This window comes from Oncorhynchus nerka, linkage group LG2 (genome assembly GCF_034236695.1).
Source record: "Oncorhynchus nerka isolate Pitt River linkage group LG2, Oner_Uvic_2.0, whole genome shotgun sequence".
Taxonomy (NCBI): domain Eukaryota; kingdom Metazoa; phylum Chordata; class Actinopteri; order Salmoniformes; family Salmonidae; genus Oncorhynchus; species Oncorhynchus nerka.
This window is the reverse complement of record NC_088397.1, coordinates 69645592-69666650: the sequence shown is the minus strand read 5'-3', so window position 1 is coordinate 69666650 and position 21059 is coordinate 69645592.

Sequence of the window (21059 nt, the reverse complement as noted above, 5' to 3'; positions counted from 1 at the left end):
GTAAGTAAGCATTTCACTGTAAGGTCTACTACACCTGTTGTATTGGGCGCATGTCACAAATACGATTTGATTTATTATGTAAAAAGGAATCATGTCAAGGTTCTTACCACCACCTAGTGGTAAGAACTTTAAAAAAACGTTATTTATTTGCACAGTTTTGCACAGTTTTCATACAAACAGAGAAATTAACAAACAGGCTTCCAAAGAGAAGTATATAGTATATTATATGAGAAATAAAAAATAACTTAATAACTTAAGTAAAAAAAATCTGTCTCCCATGTTTGATGATGCAGTAGGCTATAGTAAAACAACGACTACAATTCCTATAGGTTTATCATTGGAACTCTTGCTATACAAAGTGTCATATAGACAAATACACGGTTTCAGTAAAAATTGATGCTTAAGCTTCTGTCTTAGAAGGCTATCCCTATTAGGCCAATATAGTATAACAAAGAGTATTTTTCAAATAGGCCTATAATTGGAACAATATAACAGTTGCAATACAAAATGTCATAGACAAATACCTGCTTAAGCTGTTGTCATACAAGTATACAATATATATATTTTTTAAATGATAACCTAGGACGCTCACCTACCAAGTTTTAATTTAATACCATCAATACTGTCGAATCTAAGTATTTACATTCTAATACTTAAAACTTAATTCACATTTCTGACAGCTTCAGCTCACTACTGTAATGTTGGGTTACAGATCCTTAGAGAGCCTGCTTGTGTATTGCGCTCAACACTAATTTCCCTATGATGGCACCATTCCCTCTGTTTTTTCCAAAGCTGCTCGGAATCCTGGCTCCAACTTCCAGCCTCATTCATGTGACATCACACACTCTGTGGCAGCTTTTGGTGTACTCCTGAGAGAGGACACATGCAGTATTGCTTTTAATTCATTTCTTTTGAGTGAGATGTGCCAAATAAAACAACATAATTGTGGTATTCCGTGCACTGATTCAACTTCAATGTAAAGATTGTTGCCTGTTGAGGTCTGGACTGGGGGTGCCTCACCTGAGCACCTATAAGTGCCGCACTACTTGTCTGATCAGATAAAATAGTCCAACTACATAAAGTATACTTTCAATCTGGTTGAACGAGCTCTTTACTTTTTTGTAAATCTTTTGGCGCAAGCAAAGCAAGGCCATGGACAAGATGGAGATAATGAAAACAAGGACCACAAGGGGCACAATGACACTATAGAAAGACATGCAGACAGAAAGATAGCGAGTTAGCTAAATATTTATGGAAAAACTTTATTGTAAGGTACACATACACTGAGTATACAAAACATTAAGGACACCTTCCTAATATTGATTGCCCCCCCCACACACACTTTGGCCCTCAGAACAGCCTCAATCCGTCATGGCATGGACTCTACAAGGTGTTGAAAGTGTGCATTACTGGACAATCTTTAATAACCTCATTGTTAACCATAATAATTATGTATTAATAGTTAATAAAGAGCAAGATGCATAAGAAACAGGCTCTATATGGGACTAATACAGGCATAGTACCTTAAAATGTGTTTCCTATTCTAATGTGTTCCCTATATCCCAGAAATGAGCTCATTGGACAAAAAGGGGCACACTTTCCCACAAATATGCCATACAGCCAAATTTCAAGTCACAATTTAACATGAACAATTTACAACTAAACTTGACAAGAGGCATGCAGTCTTACATTGCTATTAATATCATGGACTCCACAGACTCCACTGGAGAATGAGTTGAATCTGAGAAAAAAAAGACGTATATTGGTCATGTTTTGATCAACACTATAATGGGTCAGATTTCAGACATCGTTTGAAGTCTCTCAGTTGTACACGTGGGCAACGAATGCAATTCGTGGGCACCCAACCAAAATTCTTCAAAATACAGAACGAGTCGAGACAAGAATGGAATGTGTACTTTACATGCTGTTTTCTAGTCATAGCATGTACAGTCTCAGATTACACACGTTGACATCCGGTCTCGTTTACTCAGTAACCATGGCAACTTCAGACAACTGAAAACAAAATAGAACTGTAAAGTCTTGTACAATATTAAACTGTAGATTACATTTCCATGTCCTCGTGGCTTTAGACAGGAAAGACATTTCAAAATATATTATTTTCAAATACAATTGCATAATTACCCAATGCGATATTGACTGAATCAACTGTAAACACTTATTTCTGGCAATCACCCATTGAGGTAATGTTGTAGCCATCCTTGCAGCCACACACGGTGTCTGAGAAGGTTGAGCAGGAAATAACAGTCATCTTGCCATCACCTGCCATGGGTCAAGCAGACATATAGAAACACTCAACAACAGATTGACCAGACTGCAAGCACATAAGAAAGTGAGGTACTAGTATGAACCAGCTCCTGAGTTGTAGCAAAAAAAGAATGAATTGACTAATGAAATGTCAACTAATGTGCATTATCCAACTCTTCATTACTATGTCGGATATATCCATTTGAGATTTTCTTCAAGTCACATCTGCTGGGCATGCCAGTCAGAATACCAGTGAATTTTCTCCATCAAGTTAAACATGAGCGAAATAATATGTAATAGATTTTTGTTGTTGTTGTGTGTTTTACCTGAACAGTCACTGCAAAGAATACAGGTACGTCCTGTCCACCCCACATCCAGCTGGCTGCAGTTTCTGATGGCAAATCGCCCTAAATGAGAGGACATTCGATATCATCAGTAACCATAAACACTGAGAGGGACTGTGAAGAACATAGTTAGCTGATGATTGAAACATAAAGCCATCATTAGTAGGCCAATAAAGCTGAGCAGCGATATATCTCAATCCCCCATACAATTTGTTTTACTATGAAAAGTTACATTAAATGTCCCTTGCGGACAGAGTGGACAGAGCTGTCCACTGCAGATAAGTGCATATGCCATGGCCAGCAGAGAGAGCAAGATCATCTAGAAGGGGGAAGACAAAAAAAACAGTGGCTTCATTAAACAGGCAGCAGATAAGGTGTGTGCCTGGCTACAGGTCGCTATAGTATGTTACTGTTTGCTATCAGCAACATGCAGCATTGTAAAATATAGAGCGACATCTCTAGGCAATAATTAAGATCTTTGGGACTAGGACCTAGGCATAGAGCTCACAATCACCTACTGCATGTGCACTATCAGGTTTATAGTATAAAGTTAAACTGGTAATTCTAACCCAGCCTGCTGTTCTAATCATTCATAGTTTATAGACCTATAATTACATGGCTTTTGATTGGTAAATGAATTGAATGTAACAAAACATGGAATGAACAAATTGAATACTAATGTTCTTAAAATACAATGAAAGATAGGGCTAGGGAAATGTAACCATACTTAGTTTCATAGACAGAGCTATAGATTCAAGTATTGACATATTTCATAGCCTACATTGTTTACACACTCTTGTCAACAAAAACATCAAATGCAGCCCTAGATCTTGGGTTATGATAGGATAAGGCACTTGCATAAAGCTCATAAGGCAAAAATGATTTTTCAACCTATCTATGACCATTGACCAGCAGGACTGGCTTTATTTTGGTTTATTCTGTGCAGCAGAATGTAGACGATAATACATTCGATTAAACAATAATGTGTATTTTGGTTGCACTTACATTTCTGAAGTTAGACATTATTCCGTTGTCATTGAAGGCGATCGGCACTATTTGCACCTAAGTGTTCGGGGTGCAATATTGCAGACAACCTGTAATGTCCAAATGCCTTTCTCTCTGTCTGTAGTCAAAGCAAAGAAGTCCGATATGCTCAGACTTGAGGCACATAAATTATATCAGAGCGCAGACTTGATATACAGTTGTGGCCAAAAGTTTTGAAAATGACACAAATATTAATTTTCACAAAGTCTGCTGGCTCAGTTTGTATGATGGCAATTTGCATATACTCCAGAATGTTATGAATAGTGATCAGATGAATTGCAATTAATTGCAAAGTCCCTCTTTGCCATGCAAATGAACTGAATCCCCCCAAAACATTTCCACTGCATTTCAACCCTGCCACAAAAGGACTAGCTGACATCATGTCAGTGATTCTCTCGTTAAAACAGGTGTGAGTGTTGACGAGGACAAGGCTGGAGATCACTCTGTCATGCTGATTGAGTTCGAATAACAGACTGGAAGCTTCAAAAGGAGGGTGGTGCTTGGAATCATTGTTCTTCGTCTGTCAAACATGGTAACCTGCAAGGAAACACGTGCCGTCATCATTGCTTTGTGCAAAAAGGGCTTCACAGGCAAGGATATTGCTGCCAGTAAGATTGCACCTAAATCAACCATTTATCGGATCATCAAGAACTTCAAGGAGAGCGGTTCTGTTATTGTGAAGAAGGCTTCAGGGCGCCTAAAGTTGATTCAGCTGCGGGATCGGGGCACTACCAGTACAGAGCTTGCTCAGGAATGGCAGCAGGCAGGTGTGAGTGCATCTGCACGCACAGTGAGGCAAAGACTTTTGGAGAGTGGCCTGGTGTCAAGAAGGGCAGCAAAGAAGCCACTTCTCTCCAGGAAAAAAATCAGGGACAGAGTGATATTCTGCAAAAGGTACAGGGATTGGACTGCTGAGGACTGGTGTAATGTCATTTTCTCTGATGAATCCCCTTTCCGATTGTTTGGGGCATCCAGAAAAAAAGCTTGTCCGGAGAAGACAAGGTGAGCGCTAGCATCAGTCCTGTGTCATGCCAACAGTAAAGCATCCTGAGACCAAGGGAGTGGGCTCACTCACAATTTTGCCTAAGAACACAGCCATGAATAAAGAATAGTACCAACACATCCTCAGAGAGAAACTTCTCCCAACCATCCAGGAACAGTTTGGTGACGAACAATGCCTTTTCCAGCATGATGGAGCACCTTGCCATAAGACAAAAGTGATAACTAAGTGGCACGGGGAACAAAACATCAATATATTGGGTCCATGGCCAGGAAACTCCCCAGACCTTAATCCCATTGAGAACTTGTGGTCATTCCTCAAGAGGCGGGTGGACAAACAAAACCTACAAATTCTGACAAACTCCAAGCATTGATTATGCAAGAATGGGCTGCCATCAGTCAGGATGTGGTCCAGAAGTTCATTGACAGCATGCCAGGGTGGATTGCAGAGGTCTTAAAAAAGAAGGGTCAAGACTGCAAATATTGACTCTTTGCATCAACTTCATGTAATTTTCAATAAAAGCCTTTGACACTTATGAAATGCTTGTAATTATACTTCAGTATTCCATAGTAACATCTGACAAAAATATCTAAAGACACTGAAGCAGCAAACTTTGTGTAAATTAATATTTGTGTCATTCTCAAAACTTTTGGCCACGACTGTACTGTAGGTCTACCCAACCCCAGAGTTTTCCCTCAGAAGCCAACTTGAGGGAGAAAAAAAAACGGAATGGTTTTGATCATGGACATGTGCATGTAATTAGAATTGTGCCAGAGTAGGCTGGTTGGAGGAGCTACAGGCAGACAGGCTCATTGTAATGGCTGGAATTAAGTTAATAGAATGGAGTCAAACATGTTGTTTCCATGTGTTTGATGTGTTTGGTACCATTCCATTGATTCCATTCCAGCCATTACAATGAGCATGTCTTCCTATAGCTCCTCCCACCAGTCTCCTCTGCACTATGCTTATTTAAACAATAAGCCACGAGGGGGTGTGGTATATGGCTAAGGGCTGTTCTTAGACACGACGGATCTCCATGGATACAGCCATTAGCCGTGGTATATTGGCCATACACCACAAACCCTGAGGTGCCTTATTGCTATTATAAACTGGTTACCAAAGTAATTAGAGCAATGTTTTGTCATACCCATGGTATACGGTCTTGTATACCACAGCTGTCAGCCAATCAGCATTCAGGGCTGGAACCACATAGTTTATAAATACCTTTTTAATGGCATTTTGAAGAGGAGCGTGAACTCTGGAACCCCAAATAACTTCCGGTGCGTTTGTAAACAACAGCTAGCTAGCTAGTTTAGTATAGTTGTATTCTAAATTACCATAGTATTCGCGGGTGGGAGGTCCTACGTCCGGGGACAAATCTATTTTTTGAGAACTAAAGTTTATAGATTTCCCAAAGAATTTATACAAAATACACACACATACACATCATATTAAATAACACAATTTAGACAAACTAAGAAGAAAAAACACGCTGCAGCCCAGGCGTCCACTCTGGTTGCAGGGAATTATTCTTAGCAACAGTGGCAATGTATTAGGTGAGATCAGTCATGGGACAAAAGTACAACACTCATCACCAATGATTGCACAAGTGTCCCCTTGACCTGCCAACAGATTGTCAAGAGCCTCTCTGTTTTGCAGAGCCAGTTTACACAATTCTTTTAGCATTGCCAATTTTCTCTATGTCTCTAGAGATCTCCCGAATTTGGTCTATGGCACATGCATATTGACTTTCACAGGGAAGAGAGAGAACAGGTGATATAACAGTTTCACACCAACCTTGATAAGAATGAGATTGTGGCAAGGTTAGCCCAAGCTACGATCTAGTGGCTCTCCTCAAAATGTAGGGGCATAGCTCTGTCTCTAGAAGCCTCGCCTTCCCAAATCTTTTATTAGAACTATTGATGATACATTATCGAACCCACATTTTAATGACAGTCCTTAGTGCTCCATGTTGGTTCTATCACTTTAATTTAAAACCCTCAATTTAGCACACACCGATACTTGCAGAATGTACATTTACATTGACATACAGTATATTCTTCTTATATTTCTAGCATTATTCTCAACTATTCTCATCACTTGTAGTAATGACAGACTGGTGTCTCAATACATTCTTAGTCTAAATTACTATACATTTTACAGTGTGCAGACCTCCACAATCAAGCTGATACCTCAAAAAACAATTTTGGATAAGCCTAAATCAATTTCGGGCACGGTTGACCACCCCCCTCCCTCATTACACCATGTGCATTTTCAACAATTATCTTGTCGTTACTTGCTAAACACCATATGTATCTTGCTATACATATAAATAACACCCCATATTCAAAAACACCTCGTGTTATTTGTAGTGGCTGCTTGGTAATATTTAGTTATTCACATCCACATCGCAGCGCAGCAGCCCGAGAGGTACACACATCATGTTCTCAAGGAAACCTCAGTAAACTTTAGTAGGTGAAGGTTGTCACATTGTCTGACACTAGAGAGTCAGGCAGACCGCGGGTTGCAAACACCTGACGCAGCTCCTTGATGGTTGTTGTCACTGTGATGTTGCTCATAATCCAGGCTGCATCACATCCGGGCGTGATTGGGAGTCCCATAGGGCGGCGCACAATTGTCCCAGCGTCGTCCGGGTTTGGCCGGGGTAGGCCATCATTGTAAATAAGAATTTGTTCTTAACTGACTTGCCTAGTTAAATGAAGGTAAAAAAATATTTAAAAATAATGTGAGCCTCCAGCCACTTGGAGTGCACGTCCACCATGACAAGGAACATGGGACCCATAAAAGGGTCAAGCCACTCCTACGGATGCAGTGGCGCGGGCAGAGCCATCTTCTGGTTGATTTGACATTCAGAACAGGTTTTTACTTTGTTTTCTATGTCTTGATCCATGTTAGCCCTTCAGATATAAGATCTGGCTAAACTTTTTATCTGGGATGCACCCGGGTGAGCCTCATGAACCTTGTCCATGACTTGTGAATGGCCAGGGGGCAGGACGACCACTCTGGATCCCCAGAGTATGCAGCCATCTTGAACACTCAGCTCAGTTTTGCACTTTGCATACGGTCTCAGTCCATCATCCTCTATGACAGGAGGCCAACCCTGCATAAGTAATCTTTTTACTTGGGACAGTATTTAACCTGTTTGACATCGACAGGTGAGTTCGACAATCTCTCCATTAGGAAACTTGTCTCAGGAGGCACCACAGTTTTTTTTGTATCATTCAAAAGCGTATGCCACAACTGGGTAGATTACTTTGTCAGCATTATTGCAGTGTTACTGTAACAAAGAATGTTTAGAGATAGGCCTGTAAATCATGGTTTCAGGGCAGCAATATACTGGAAATTCACTGCAAGTTGGGTATCAATTTGAAGTGGAAAAACATACAACAAAGAGTTATAGTATCTAGATATTACAGACTGTTTTCCCCTCAGGTCTCAAGTAAATGACAGTGGTGGTCCAATAGAGAGAAACACTGTAGCATCAGCATACCGTGTCAATCACGAGAAGCGCTGATATCCCATATTCCTTATATTCCTGTACATCCCCAATAGTTGCTTAGAATCTCTGGCTTCGATCTCGACTGTTTTTCAGCATCCATGGAATGGCAGACACTCAATGAATCATGCGGTGTAATCCTGAACTTTGAAAAAATGTAATCAATTCACCTGTGCAAGTATCAAAGCTCTTCAGCCACTATTCCTCTTTCTTTTTTTTCTTCTTATTTTAATCCGACTACATCCATATTTTTGCATATTTGATTGGATAGGATAGAGAGGTAGGAAAGTTCAAAGGAGAGTACTGATTACCTACATCCCAAAGAGAATGGAGATGAGACAAGGAGTGACAACTAGGATCACAATGAGACTAAAAGAGGGAGAAAAAGAGAGAGACAGACAGACCAAATGTTAGTCCATATAGCATGGTGGAATATGTATCTTTCCCCCCAAAAGCGGCCAAACAAAGTGCCTGCCCTTCACTGATTAAATAAGAACATAATCCCGATCTCTAAAATTATTACATTTACATTTACATTTAAGTCATTTAGCAGACGCTCTTATCCAGAGCGACTTACAAATTGGTGCATTCACCTTATGACATCCAGTGGAACAGTAGTGCATCTAAATCTTTTAAGGGGGGGGGTGAGAGGGATTACTTTATCCTATCCTAGGTATTCCTTAAAGAGGTGGGGTTTCAGGTGTCTCCGGAAGGTGGTGATTGACTCCGCTGTCCTGGTGTCGTGAGGGAGTTTGTTCCACCATTGGGGGGCCAGAGCAGCGAACAGTTTTGACTGGGCTGAGCGGGAACTGTACTTCCTCAGTAGTAGGGAGGCGAGCAGGCCAGAGGTGGATGAACGCAGTGCCCTTGTTTGGGTGTAGGGCCTGATCAGAGCCTGGAGGTACTGAGGTGCCGTTCCCCTCACAGCTCCGTAGGCAAGCACCATGGTCTTGTAGCGGATGCGAGCTTCAACTGGAAGCCAGTGGAGAGAGCGGAGGAGCGGGGTGACGTGAGAGAACTTGGGAAGGTTGAACACCAGACGGGCTGCGGCGTTCTGGATGAGTTGTAGGGGTTTAATGGCACAGGCAGGGAGCCCAGCCAACAGCGAGTTGCAGTAATCCAGACGGGAGATGACAAGTGCCTGGATTAGGACCTGCGCCGCTTCCTGTGTGAGGCAGGGTCGTACTCTGCGGATGTTGTAGAGCATGAACCTACAGGAACGGGCCACCGCCTTGATGTTAGTTGAGAACGACAGGGTGTTGTCCAGGATCACGCCAAGGTTCTTAGCGCTCTGGGAGGAGGACACAATGGAGTTGTCAACCGTGATGGCAAGATCATGGAACGGGCAGTCCTTCCCCGGGAGGAAGAGCAGCTCCGTCTTGCCGAGGTTCAGCTTGAGGTGGTGATCCGTCATCCAGACTGATATGTCTGCCAGACATGCAGAGATGCGATTCGCCACCTGGTCATCAGAAGGGGAAAGGAGAAGATTAATTGTGTGTCGTCTGCATAGCAATGATAGGAGAGACCATGTGAGGTTATGACAGAGCCAAGTGACTTGGTGTATAGCGAGAATAGGAGAGGGCCTAGAACAGAGCCCTGGGGACACCAGTGGTGAGAGCACGTGGTGTGGAGACGGATTCTCGCCACGCCACCTGGTAGGAGCGACCTGTCAGGTAGGACGCAATCCAAGCGTGGGCCGCGCCGGAGATGCCCAACTCGGAGAGGGTGGAGAGGAGGATCTGATGGTTCACAGTATCGAAGGCAGCCGATAGGTCTAGAAGGATGAGAGCAGAGGAGAGAGAGTTAGCTTTAGCAGTGTGGAGCGCCTCCGTGATACAGAGAAGAGCAGTCTCAGTTGAATGACTAGTCTTGAAACCTGACTGATTTGGATCAAGAAGGTCATTCTGAGAGAGATAGCGGGAGAGCTGGCCAAGGACGGCACGTTCAAGAGTTTTGGAGAGAAAATAAAGAAGGGATACTGGTCTGTAGTTGTTGACATCGGAGGGATCGAGTGTAGGTTTTTTCAGAAGGGGTGCAACTCTCGCTCTCTTGAAGACGGAAGGGACGTAGCCAGCGGTCAGGGATGAGTTGATGAGCGAGGTGAGGTAAGGGAGAAGGTCTCCGGAAATGGTCTGGAGAAGAGAGGAGGGGATAGGGTCAAGCGGGCAGGTTGTTGGGCGGCCGGCCGTCACAAGACGCGAGATTTCATCTGGAGAGAGAGGGGAGAAAGAGGTCAGAGCACAGGGTAGGGCAGTGTGAGCAGAACCAGCGGTGTCGTTTGACTTAGCAAACGAGGATCGGATGTCGTCGACCTTCTTTTTCAAAATGGTTGACGAAGTCATCTGCAGAGAGGGAGGAGGGGGAGGGGAGGAGGATTCAGGAGGGAGGAGAAGGTTGCAAAGAGCTTCCTAGGGTTAGAGGCAGATGCTTGGAATTTAGAGTGGTAGAACGTGGCTTTAGAAGCAGAGAGAGAAGAGGAAAATGTAGAGAGGAGGGAGTGAAAGGATGTCAGGTCCGCAGGGGAGGCGGATTTTCCTCCATTTCCGCTCGGCTGCCCGGAGCCCTGTTCTGTGAGCTCGCAATGAGTCGTCGAGCCACGGAGCGGGAGGGGAGGACCGAGCCGGCCTGGAGGATAGGGGACATAGAGAGTCAAAGGATGCAGAAAGGGAGGAGAGGAGGGTTGAGGAGGCAGAATCAGGAGATAGGTTGGAGAAGGTTTGAGCAGAGGGAAGAGATGATAGGATGGAAGAGGAGAGAGTAGCGGGGGAGAGAGAGCGAAGGTTGGGACGGCGCGATACCATCCGAGTAGGGGCAGTGTGGGAAGTGTTGGATGAGAGCGAGAGAGGGAAAAGGATACAAGGTAGTGGTCGGAGACTTGGAGGAGTTGCAATGAGGTTAGTGGAAGAACAGCATCTAGTAAAGATGAGGTCGAGCGTATTTCCTGCCTTGTGAGTAGGGGGAAGGTGAGAGGGTGAGGTCAAAAGAGGAGAGGAGTGGAAAGAAGGAGGCAGAGAGGAATGAGTCAAAGGTAGACGTGGGGAGGTTAAAGTCGCCCAGAACTGTGAGAGGTGAGGCGTCCTCAGGAAAGGAGCTTATCAAGGCATCAAGCTCATTGATGAACTCTCCGAGGGAACCTGGAGGGCGATAAATGATAAGGATGTTAAGCTTGAAAGGGCTGGTAACTGTGACAGCATGGAATTCAAAGGAGGCGATAGACAGATGGGTAAGGGGAGAAAGAGAGAATGACCACTTGGGAGAGATGAGGATCCCGGTGCCACCACCCCGCTGACCAGAAGCTCTCGGGGTGTGCGAGAACACGTGGGCAGACGAAGAGAGAGCAGTAGGAGTAGCAGTGTTGTCTGTGGTGATCCATGTTTCCGTCAGTGCCAAGAAGTCGAGGGACTGGAGGGAGGCATAGGCTGAGATGAACTCTGCCTTGTTGGCCGCAGATCGGCAGTTCCAGAGGCTACCGGAGACCTGGAACTCCACGTGGGTCGTGCGCGCTTGGACCACCAGATTAGGGTGGCCGCGGCCAAGCGGTGTGGAGCGTTTGTATGGTCTGTGCAGAGAGGAGAGAACAGGGATAGACAGACACATAGTTGACAGGCTACACAAGAGGCTACGCTAATGCAAAGGAGATTGGAATGACAAGTGGACTACACGTCTCGAGTGTTCAGAAAGTTAAGCTTACGTAGCAAGAATCTTATTGACTAAAATGATTAAAATGATACAGTACTGCTGAAGTAGGCTAGCTGGCAGAGGCTGCGTTGTTGACTATGTAGGCTAGCTGGCAGTGTCTGCGTTGTTGACACTACACTAATCAAGTCGTTCCGTTGAGTGTAATAGTTTCTACTGTGCTACTGTGCTGCTATTCGGGGCTAGCTGGCTAGCTAGCAGTGTTGATTACGTTACGTTGCGTTAAAAGAACGACAATAGCTGGCTAGCTAACCTAGGAAATCGCTCAAGACTACACAATTATCTTTGATACAAAGACGGCTATGTAGCTAGCTATGTAGCTAGCTACGATCAAACAAATCAAGCCGTTGTACTGTAATGAAATGAGATGAAAAATGTGATTTAAAAAAATGTGATACTACCTGTGGAGCGAAGCGAAATGCGACCGGATTGTTGAGTGCGGAAGTTCTGTTCGGTAGACATACACAGAACTTTGCATTGTTTGTTCAACTCAGTAGTTTTTCTAATAGTACATCATTAGTTCTCAAATTAACTGACATTTAATTGTTTTTCTACTGTAAGATGGGATGTATTTGGATGAATTGGGACTAAAAAACAACACCTTTCAAAGAAATATGTGAAAACATGACATGCAATAAGCTAAGCATAGGAACAGCTGTCAGGTATTTTAAGCAGATCTACTGGAGCAGTAAGAGCAACAATCTCCCTCCTTTGCCAATCCTGCGTCTTACTGGGCAAGTCAGAGTGGGTGTGAAATGTACGTTAAATATTGTGTGGATGAAGGGCGGGTGAATAAAGAGAGAAAAAATGCATTAAAAATCCATAAATGTATCATTCTTGTGCAATTTATATAGGCTACATTGAGGTTTTTCTTTCATTATTTTAGGCTACCTGACAGTAGTCTATAAGCCTAAACTTTAGGGCCCAAATGTACAGCGGCAAATAGCCTACAGGCCACCCGCAAAATGCGTTTGGGAACGGGCAGAAAAAGTCTACGGAGGCAAACAGGACAATGTCGGAGTTGTACGGCCCGTGTACCCTATTGGCGACACCGCGCGGTGAAACACCGAATCATGCAAAAAAAAAAAAAAAAATGAATACATTTTAGATGAATGTGTTAGTTAATGTAGATATAAACGATGATGCTTTTTTTGTCATACAGTTAATTTACGAAAATCGCTATTTTCTGACTACCTAACATTAGCCAGCTAATTAGCTGTATGGGCGTTGTGACATGAGTAAATTATGACATTGTAATTCGTGTTAGTTAATGTTTTAGGGACTCCAGAGAAAACCAGCAAACCAGGCTGTGTCTTGTGAAACAGGCTGTGGATGTATAGAATCTAGCTAGCTAAAGCGTTTACTGCCTTTCTGATATTTGCCATGCAATACAGCTGAAGTAACGTAGCTAGCGGTAGCTAACTATTTTCTTGCTTATTGTGTAGTGGAGCATAAAAATACATCCATGCCCTATGGATATGTAGCTGGCCATGTAGCCGGTCTGTGTATGTACCCTAAAACGTTTGGTAAAAATATTAGTTCAGAACAGGGGTTTCAATTACTTCCACCAGTTAATCATTAATCCCCAAGAAATTTCAGAAAATGACAATATGACTCTTACATGTCAATATATATACATGTAGTTATTACCAAGCATGAGTTCCCCACATTGTAGCTTGTTCACTTATCACGTATATAGGTTCAAGTATAAATGTCAGTCATATCTAATACCAGGAATATCAAACTCCAGGATTTGAATGATGCTGTGTCTACATGTATGTATTACAATTATACACTTCAACAGTGTTTACCAATCTTGCTCCTGGGACATCAATGGATACACATTGTAACTATGCAATAGACTAGAACACATTATTTAACTAGTTAAAGGATGATTTGTAATTCATATATACAGAAACAGAATTTTAAAAACAGTACATTGTACTCCTTATGCATCAACTAAATACTCTAAAACAGGTTAATCTCAATATCTAATTTCCTTCATCTGCGCTGATCTGAGGACACAGGATAGGTGTAGTATTTCATCAAATGAGAGACTTAATTTCAACCAGTAGATAATGTGAACCAATTCCAGCAGAGAATGTGAAACGTTTTATTGAAAGAAGTTAATTATCCAAGTGTTATGAATACAAAAAACATGCATTATAAATATTATAATTGTATAATTATTTTTATTTATTTTTATTTCACCTTTATTTAACTAGGTAGACCAGTTGAGAACAAGTTCTCATTTACAACTGCGACCTGGCCAGGATAAAGCAAAGCAGTGTGACAAAAACAACAACACAGTTACACATGAACAAACTATGTACAGTGTGTGCAAATCTAGAAGAGTAGGGAGGTAGACAATAAATAAGCCATAGGGGTGAAATAATTACAATTTAGCATTAATACTGGAGTGATAGATGTGCAGACGATGATGTGCAAGTAGAGATGCTGGGGCGCAAAAGAGCAAGAGGGTAAGTAATAATATGGGGATGAGGTAGTTGGGTGTGCTATTTACAGATTGACTGTGTACAGGTACAGTGATAGGTAAACTGCTCTGACAGCTGATGCTTAAAGTTAGAAAGGGAGATACAGTGGGGGGAAAAAGTATTTAGTCAGCCACCAATTGTGCAAGTTCTCCCACTTAAAAAGATGAGAGAGGCCTGTAATTGTCATCATAGGTACACTTCAACTATGACAGACAAAATGAGGGGAAAAAAATCCAGAAAATCACATTGTAGGATTTTTAATGAATTTATTTGCAAATTATGGTGGAAAATAAGTATTTAGTCAATAACAAAAGTTTATCTCAATACTTTGTTATATACCCTTTGTTGGCAATGACAGAGATCAAACGTTTTCTGTAAGTCTTCACAAGGTTTTCACACACTGTTGCTGGTATTTTGGCCCATTCCTCCATGCAGATCTCCTCTAGACCAGTGATGTTTTGGGGCTGTTGCTGGGCAACACGGACTTTCAACTCCCTCCAAAGATTTTCTATGGGGTTGAGATCTGGAGACTGGCTAGGCCACTCCAGAACCTTGAAATGCTTCTTACGAAGCAAATCCTTCGTTGCCCGGGCGGTGTGTTTGGGATCATGGTCATGCTGAAAGACCCAGCCACGTTTCATCTTCAATCCCCTTGCTGATGGAAGGAGGTTTTCACTCAAAATCTCACAATCCCATTCATTCTTTCCTTTACACAGATCAGTCGTCCTGGTCCCTTTGCAGAAAAACAGCCCCAAAGCATGATGTTTCCACCCCAAGCTTCACAGTAGGTATGGTGTTCTTTGGATGCAACTCAGCATTCTTTGTCCTCCAAACACGACGAGTTGAGTTTTTACCAAAAAGTTATATTTTGGTTTCATCTGACCATATGACATTCTCCCAATCTTCTTCTGGATCATCCAAATGCTCTCTAGCAAACTTCAGACGGGCCTGGACATGTACTGGCTTAAGCAGGGGGACACGTCTGGCACTGCAGGATTTGAGTCCCTGGCGGCGTAGTGTGTTACTGATGGTAGGCTTTGTTACTTTGGTCCCAGCTCTCTGCAGGTCATTCACTAGGTCCCCCCGTGTGGTTCTGGGATTTTTGCTCACTGTTCTTGTGATCATTTTGACCCCACGGAGTGAGATCTTGCGTGAAGCCCCAGATCGAGGGAGATTATCAGTGGTCTTGTATGTCTTCCATTTCCTAATAATTGGTCCCACAGTTGATTTCTTCAAACCAAGCTGCTTACCTTTTGCAGATTCAGTCTTCCCAGCCTGGTGCAGGTCTACAATTTTGTTGCTGGTGTCCTTTGACAACTCTTTGGTGTTGGCCATAGTGGAGTTTGGAGTGTGACTGTTTGAGGTTGTGGACAGGTGTCTTTTATACTGATAACAAGTTCAAAGAGGTGCCATTAATACAGGTAATGAGTGGAGGACAGAGGAGCCTCTTAAAGAAGAAGTTACAGGTCTGTGAGAGCCAGAAATCTTGATTGTTTGTAGGTGACCAAATACTTATTTTCCACCATAATTTGCAAATAAATTCATTAAAAATCCTACAATGTGATTTTCTGGATTTTTTTCTAATTTTGTCTGTCATAGTTGAAGTGTACCTAAGATGAAAATTACAGGATTCTCTCATATTTTTAAGTGGGAGAACTTGCACAATTGGTGGCTGACTAAATACTTTTTTGCCCCACTGTATAAGCCTCCAGCTTCAGTGATTTTTGCAATTCTTCCAGTCATTGGCAGCAGAGAACTGGAAGGAAAGGTGGGCAAAGGAAGTGTTGGCTTTGGGGATGACCAGTGCAATATACTTGCTGGAGCGAGTGCTACGGGTGGGTGTTGCTATGGTGACCAGTGAGCTGAGATAAGGTGGTGCTTTACCTAGCAAAGACTTATAGATGACCTGGAGCCAGTGGGTTTGGTGACGGATATGTAGTGAGGGCCAGCCAACGAGAGCACACAGGTCACAGTGGTGGGTCGTATATGGGGCTTTGGTGACAAAATGGATGGCACTGTGATAGATGCATATATTTGTTTTGCTAAAAATGTGGGGCTCGTAACAGTTGGGGCTCTGCCCCATCTCCCCTGAATGACGGGTCACCACTAGTGTGATGATTGTGAGGCGCAGTACAAATTTGACAGTCACAAGATGGGGACTTCAAATAGGCCTATCTGATTTATTTATTTCAGCATCTTGAGAGAATGCGAATGAGGCGTTAGATAGAACCACAACCACCAGTGAGCTTTGGTGACAAAATGGATGGCACTGTGATAGATGACATCCAGTTTGCTGAGTAGAGTGTTGGGGGCTATTTTGTAAATGACATCGCCGAAGTCAAGGATCGGTAGGATAGTCATTTTTACGAGAGTATGTTTGGCAGCATGAGTGAAGGAGGCTTTGTTGTGAAATAGGAAGCCGATTCTAGATTTAATTTTGGATTGGAGATCCTTAATGTGAGTCTCGGTATATTATAAGTACAATTTCAATCTGTACTTCAACGCACATCTGGTGTGCATTGTAGAAACAGGAAGAAAGAGGAGATGGGGCGAGAGGTGTGAGAAAGAGTGTAAAAGACAGAAAGGGAAAGATGTAAGAACATCATATGATTAATGAATTACAGTGCTACTAAACTTCATATTCTCTCAGGTCATCACAATAATGAGGCGGTAGGGTAACCTAGTGGTTAGAGCGTTGGACTAGTAACCGGAAGGTTGCCAGTTCAAACCCCCGAGCTGCCAAGGTACAAATCTGCCGTTCTGCCCCTGAACAAGGCAGTTATCCCACTGTTCCTAGGCCATCATTGAAAATAAGAATTTGTTCTTAACTGACTTGGCTAGTTAAATAAAGGTCAAATTAAAAATTTAAAAATAACATATCTCGAGCAGTGTCTCCTAACCAGCATTGGGCCCCCAGTTGTTCCGTATGTTATCTTAATTGTAGGTAAGGTAGTGATGATGGGACTGGGGGTTGGCATCCTCTCTTACATAAATAAAATCAAATGTATTTATATTGCCATTCGTACATCAGCTGATATCTCAAAGTGCTGTACAGAAACCCAGCCTAAAACCCCGAACAGCAAGAAATACAGGTGTTGAAGCACGTGGGTAGGAAAAACTCCCTAGAAAGGCCGGAACTTAGGAAGAAACCTAGAGAGGATCCAGGCTATGAGGGGTGGCCAGTCCTCTTCTGGCTGTGCCGGGTGGAGATTATAACAGAACATGGCCAAGATGTTCAAATGTTCAGAAATGACCAGCATGGTCAAATAATAGGTCTGGGACAGGTAGCACGTCCGGTGAACAGGTCAGGATTCCATAACCGCAGGCAGAACAGTTGAAACTGGAGCAGCAGCACGGCCAGGTGGACTGGAGACAGCAAGGAGTCATCATGCCAGGTAGTCCTGAGGCATGGTCCTAGGGCTCAGGTCCTCCGAGAGAGAGAAAGAAAGAGAGAATTGGAGAGAGCATACTTAAATTCACACAGGACACCAGATAAGATAGGAGAAGTTCTCCAGATATAACAAACTGACTCTAGCCCCTCGACACATAAACTACTGCAGCATAAATATTGGAGGCTGAGATAGGAGGGGTCAGGATACACTGTGGCCACATCCGATGATACCCCCGGACAGGGCCAAACAGGAAGGATATAACCCCACCCACTTTGCCAAATCACAGCCCCCACACCACTAGAGGGATATCTTCAACCACCAACTTACCATCCTGAGACAAGGCCGAGTATAGCCCACAAAGATCTCCGCCACAGCACAACCCAAAGGGGGGTCGCCAACCCAGACAGGAAGATCACATCAGTGATACAACCCACTCAAGTGACGCACCCCTCCTAGGGACGGCATGAAAGAGCACCAGTAAGCCAGTGACTCAGCCCCTGTAATAGGGTTAAAGGCAGAGAATCCCAGTGGAAAGAGGGGAACCGGCTAGGCAAAGACAGCAAGGGCGGTTCGTTGCTCCAGAGCCTTTCCGTTCACCTTCACACTCCTGGGCCAGACTACACTCAATCCTATGAGCAACATATAATGACAAAAGAGAAGTAGCATGTATCTAATTGTAGACAGGTTGACTAACAAATAGCCTACCAAAATCAGGCAAGAAAACAATTTGTGCACCCTCTGTCAAAAAATCGTTCCACTGTCTTTGAGTGTAAAAACTACAACTAATTTTCTATATTAGCGGGTTAGGGTTGGGTGGGGGCCTCAGATTTTCATAGGGGTGTCATAGATTTTCATAGGGATTTTCTCAGATGTAGTCGGCGGATGGGTTTGGGTTATTAGAAATGGGCGGGTGAACAAATAGCTGAACTGCACACCACTAATGTTGTATCTCCAGTCATGGGACAAGCCCCTTGAAACTAAACAAACTACACTGAACAAAAATATGAACACAACATGTAAACTGTTGGTCCCATGTTTCATCAGCTGAAATAAAAGATACCAGAAATGTTCCATATGCACAAAAAGCTTATTTCTCTAAAATATTGTGCACAAATTTGTTTACATACCTATTAGTGAGTATTTCCAAGATAAAACATCCACCTGAAAGGTGTGGGATATCAAGAAGCTGATTAAACAGCATGATCATTAAACAGGTGCACCTTGTGCTGGGGACAATAAAAGGCCACTAAAATGTGCAGTTTTATCACAACACAATGCCACAGATGTTTCAAGTTTTGAAGAAGTGTGCAATTGGCATGCTGACTGCAGGAATGCCCACCAGAGCTGTTGCCAGATAATTTAATGCTAATTTCTCTACCATAAGCCGCCTCCAACGTCGTTTTAGAGAATTTGGCAGTACGTCCAACCGGCCTCACAACCGCAGACCACTTGTAACCACGCCAATCCAGGACCTCCACATCTGACTTCTTCACCTGCGGGATCGTCTGAGACCAGCCACCCGGACAGCAGATGCACAAACTGTCAGGAACCAACCAGGGAAACTCATCTGTGTGCTCGTTGGCCTCACCAGGGTCTTGATCTGACTGCAGTTCGGCGTAGTAACCGACTTCAGTGGGAAAATGCTCATCTTCAATGGCCACTGGCATGCTGCAGAAGTGTGCTTTTCACGGATGAATCCCGGTTTCAACTGTACCGGGCAGAAGGCAGACAGCCTTTATGGCGTCATGTGGGCGAGCGGTTTGCTGATGTCAATGTTGTGAACAGAGTGCCCCATGGTGACGGTGGGGTTATGATGGTATGGGCAGACATAAGCTACGGACAATGAAGACAATTGCATTTTATCGATGGCAATTTGAATGCACAGCGATACCGTGACGAGATCTTCAGGCCCATTGCCTTTCATCCGCCACCATCACCTCATGTTTCAGCACGATAATACACAGCCCCATGTCGCAAGGATCTGTGAACATTTCCTGGAAGCTGAAAATGTCCCATTTCTTCCATGGCCTGCATACTCACCAGACATGTGAGTAGCCTAGTGGTTAGAGCGTTGGACTAGTAACCGGAAGGTTGCAAGTTCAAATCCCCGAGCTGACAAGGTACAAATCTGTCGTTCTGCCCCTGAACAGGCAGTTAACCCACTGTTCCTAGGCCGTCATTGAAAATAAGAATTTGTTCTTAACTGACTTGCCTAGTAAAATTTAAAAAATACTAAATTTAAACATGTCACATTGAGCATATTTGGGATGATCTGGGTCGACATGTACGACAGCGTGTTCCAGTTCCCGCCAATATCCAGCAACTTTGCATAGCCATTGAAGAGGAGTGTGACAACATTCCACAGGCCTCAGTCAACAGCCTGATCAACTCTATGCAAAAGAGATGTGTTGTGATGCAAATGGTGGTCACACCAGATACAGACTGGTTTTCTGATCCACACCCCTACCTTTTTATTAAGGTATCTGTGACCAACAGATGTATATCTGTATTCCCAGTCATGTGAAATGCGTAAATTAGGGCCTAATGAATTTATTTAAATTGACTGATTTCCTTATATGAAATGTAACTTAGTAAAATCTTAGAAATTGTTGCATGTTGTGTTTATATTTTTATTCAGTGTAGAATAGAATAGTACATATAATTACTACATTATAATTTATTGGATTTTAAAGAACAACCCTTGGGTTTGATACTTAAATTAGCCTTTTGAATTTCAGTTAGAATAAATGTACTAAAAGATGGACAACCTGAGATCAATGTTTTGATAATGCCCATAAAAAGTAAGCCCCAAAAATATTGGAACAGTGACACATTTGTTGTTTTGTCTCTGTACTCCAGCATGATACAATGACTATGAGGTGAAAGTGCAGTCTGTCACCTTCAATTTCAGGGTATTTTCATCCATATTGGGTGAACCGTTTAGAAATTACACCACTGTTTGTACATAGTCCCCCAATTTTAGGAGACCAAAAGTATTGGAACAAATTCACTTAAATGTGTATTAAAGTAGTCAAAAGTTTAGTATTTGGTCCCATATTCCTTGCATGCAATGATTACATCAAGCTTGTGACTCTACCAACTGGTTGGATGCATTTGCTGTTTGTTTTGGTTCTGTTTCAGATTATTTTGTGCCCGAAATTTTTGCATCTGTAACTTTCTCAATTACCAACAGGTTGGGATAAGAGCACCTAGTTATCAGAAGAGATGATTCAGACAAAATCCTAAAATACATGTAAACGTTTCAAAACCCAATGCTTCTTTAATTTATACGGCTCTAATGAAGTT